The sequence below is a fragment of the Egretta garzetta genome, unplaced genomic scaffold (assembly GCF_000687185.1).
Source record: "Egretta garzetta isolate BGI_Z169 unplaced genomic scaffold, ASM68718v1 scaffold143, whole genome shotgun sequence".
NCBI lineage: Eukaryota > Metazoa > Chordata > Aves > Pelecaniformes > Ardeidae > Egretta > Egretta garzetta.
Genome location: NW_009259310.1, coordinates 1,149,735 through 1,153,412, shown reverse-complemented (window position 1 = coordinate 1,153,412; position 3,678 = coordinate 1,149,735).

The following is a 3,678-nucleotide window of genomic DNA, read 5'->3' as shown; positions in this document are numbered from 1 at the left end:
CCTGTGCACAGTCTTGCTTTCTCCAGGGCACCTGGAGGGGTAAGTTTGCTGCCAAAAAAGCAAAAAAAAACCCTAAAAAAATAAAGATAAAGCCATAACTTGCGGGTGCTCCTGCGGAACTGAGCACCACAACCCAGCACAGCCACAGCACTGAGGGCCCATGCCACCTGGTCCCAGGGCACCCGGACTGGGCGAGCTGGAGGGGCCCCGCAGAGCCCCACACCCTGGAACAGCCCCTGGCGCTGGCCGAAGCCCAGCACCCATCCAGGGAGAGGGCCCAAACTGTGCCCGCGCCTGCCCCGGGCGAGCAGGTGCTGCCACCAGCACAGCCGTGGGTACTGCCCCGCTGCCGGCAGAGAACGGGGGCCGATACTGTTTGTGTTGCTCTGCCAATGCCTCCCGCTGCTGGTTGTGACAATGATCATGTTTTATACCCGGCCTTGTTCTATCCCCCATCAGTCTCCCCAATAAAGATTATATTGGAACGAACAGCAAGCCAGAGTCTGGGGGGAGCGCATCACTGTGGGTAGGCGTGGGGCCCAGGATGGGCAAGTTGAGGGGGAGATACCCAGAGGAGGGGCCTTCCCCTGGACTGACACCTCCTCCGACCTGGCTCTGGGCTCTGGTGCAGTTGTGTCCCCTCCTTGCCCACTCCCTGGTCCCACCGCGTGTGGCTGAGCACCGTGGGGTGCCCTGCCCACCTTGGCAAGCAATCCCCAGCCACACCAGGGGCTCTTAAGTACCCACTGGATGTCCCATTCCACCCTGAGTGGTGTGGTATTCTGGGGGGAGGATTTGCCAGCCTGGCCCAGGGGGCACCCGCCAGTGGAGGGAGCCAGGCAGGGGCATGGGCTCCCCCACCCTGCTCCGGTGAGGCAGAGGCACCCTGCCACGCTCATGGTCTCTCTGCACCATCCCCGGCTGCACCCAGGGACTGGCCCAGGGCCCAGCGTGCCCGCGGCAGCACCGGCAAACGGCGTCGATGGGGAGTACCGAATGGATCCCAGGGTCACCACCCCGTGGTGGCAGCTCTCCAGCTGGGAGAGGCAGAAATTGGCAGCAGAAGCAGCGGGGAGGATGCTCCCAGGGCAGCACGGCTCCCCAGGGCATGAGCTGTGCACAAGGCTGGCAGGGCCACACGTGTGTGCACACATGTGCGCAGCAGGGGTGCGTGTTTGTGCGCACACCAAGGTGCTCTGTGCACGTGCAGCCCCGCGGGCCCAGTGCTGGCCCCCGAATGTCCGCGCCCTGGGAGCAGCAGCTGCCTCTGCCCCCTGCTACCGGCCGCTGTGGAGCAGTGGCTCCCAAAGCACCAGCACATCCCTGGCTCACAGCTAAGCCCCATGGGCAGCCCCCACCCTCGTGGGGTGCAGGGTGTGCGGGGTGGCTATGGAGCCCTTGTGCTTGGCTGCTGTTTTTCCTCCCCCCCGGAAGGGTTTCTATGCCCAGAAAGTGAAACCGCATCCCGGCCCATGGGTGCTGAATTACAGCATCAATAATGCAGCTGGTGCCATCCCCGGCCCCGAGTGCACCGCAGCCATGACCTGGCTTCCCAGCCCTGCACCCGCATCCTGGCCGTCCCTGCAACAGTGCTGGGGGCTCCCGGGGACCACAGCATCCTGCCAGCAAGCCCGATGATGTGGCTGTTTGGGGAAGCTGGGGCAGCCCAAAATCCAAGATGAGCATCTCCATCACCCCAAAGGCTCATCCAGAATCCAGGAAGGGCATCTCCATCTGTGGGGGCCCAAAGGCACCGGAGCAATGGGAAAGCCAGGGAGGGGGTGGCAGCAATTTTGCCCTCAAAGCAGGAATTTACCCTTTTTATTACATAAGGGTGAAGGGTACGGCGTGTCCTCCCTCACTTTGTGGTACCTCTTGGGCACAGAGTAAATTTAAAACTGCTAATTTGATTTTGAGTTGCAATTAAGGAAGAAATGGGGCCTTGCAGGAGTAAGTGCTGGGCCACAGCCCATTTCTCCAGCCCTATTAACCTTGAAGGAGTGCTCGCTGGAAGAGAGGCCGGGCTGTACTGTGGGGGGACAGGGACAGCGGGGCCATGCCAGCCCTCCCATCGCGGCTGCAGGGGAATTAAAGGTCTTGCAAAGTCACTCCAGCATCCCAAGGCCTGAAACACTCCCATGGCCGCTGTGGCCACACCGAGCTTCGTGCCTCCGAGCTGGGTTTTCAAAGCGCTCCAAGTCCCCCCGGCTGCTTAAACATGGCCAGGTCATTGCTGTAGGAGCAAAAACCTCCTGGTTGATGTAATGCCTGTGCCAGGCTGGGATGAAGCTCTGGGCTCTCCCAGCATTCAGGTTGGTCTGCAATGGGAGAGTGGACTTAGGGGGCTCAGTGGCTCCGGGGATGACCCTTCCCCAAACGCTCTTGTTTTCGATGTGGGAAGGGCCAGGAAGGGGCAGCTCTCTGCTGGTTTGGGGTCAGCCGTTGGCATGATTTCAGGGGATGGTGTTTCGCAGCCATTCTCCCCAAAACGGGCTCCTGCAGCCCAGCTGGTCGGTGCTGGGGGTTGCACCAGGCCAGGGGCAGCTCTGCTCCTGTGGGTGATGGGTGGGCAGCTCTGGGCAACACCGAGGCCAGTTCCCATGCATGTGACCCCATTGGTCCCCATCCTGCCCTGCCACCCCCCCGGGAGGTTGCATGATGGGACCAGGTCCCCGTTGGTGCAGAGAGGGGGAGGACGCAGCCCCAGTGCAGGGGGCGAGGGCTGAGCTGGGCTGTGTGGCAGCGCCATGCCAGGCTGGCGAGGAGGTGGCTGAGCATCAGGGCTGCATCCTTGCTAGGGACACGCAGCCTCAAAACCTCAGCCCGGGGTAGTCACGCACCCGAAACGTCCGTTTCAGCGGAGAGGAAGCTGCTTGCAACGGCTTCTGCCAGCGCCCAGCTTTCACAACGAGGTGCAACCCTGCAATGAGAAGATAACGGGTTGTGGCACGGAGCCAGCGAGGCTGTGACAGGTCCCCAGGGCAGTGCTGGCCCCACGGATGGGGAGGGACTGCTACGCTTGGGAGCTTTCTCGGGGTTAAATCCAGACAAGGGCTGCCCGCAGGCACGGGCACTGGCTCCTGTTCCCTCCCTGGCTCCATGATTAAAGCTGGATTCTGGCATGGGAGTTGCTCCTAGTGCCTCCCCGCCTCCATGCCGTCCCCCTGGCCGCTGTCCCTCCAGTCTTGCTCTCATGGGTGCAGGATGGGGACAGCGCTGGCATGTCCCAGCGTGGGGCCTGAGCAGGGACAGGGAGATACTGCTGCTGGTTGTGGTGCAAAGGGGTGGGGATGGCTTTAACCAGAGCTGGATGGGACCCCTGACACCCCAGCCCCCTGACCCTGACCCCCAGCCCTTGCCTTCCCCAAGTGGGTGAGACTAGGTGCGCTCGGTGCATGCCTGAGGCTGGCTGTGCTGCCGATGTCCTCGCTGCCACCCGGGCATGGCTGGGGACCTGAGGACACACACACCGGGCTTCAGTGGGAGAAGCCAGGAGCGAGTCATGGCCCTGCAGAGGCCCAAGGGGGTAGGTCCCTGCAGGGACGGGGACAGCCACGTCACGCTCCCAGTGCCAGCAGCAGGGAGATGCAATGAAGCTTTTGGAGTGCAATAGGGTGTCAGGGGCTCATGCAATGGGACGGGGGAGAGGGGAGATGGGGTGGATTTGGGGGGCTGTGC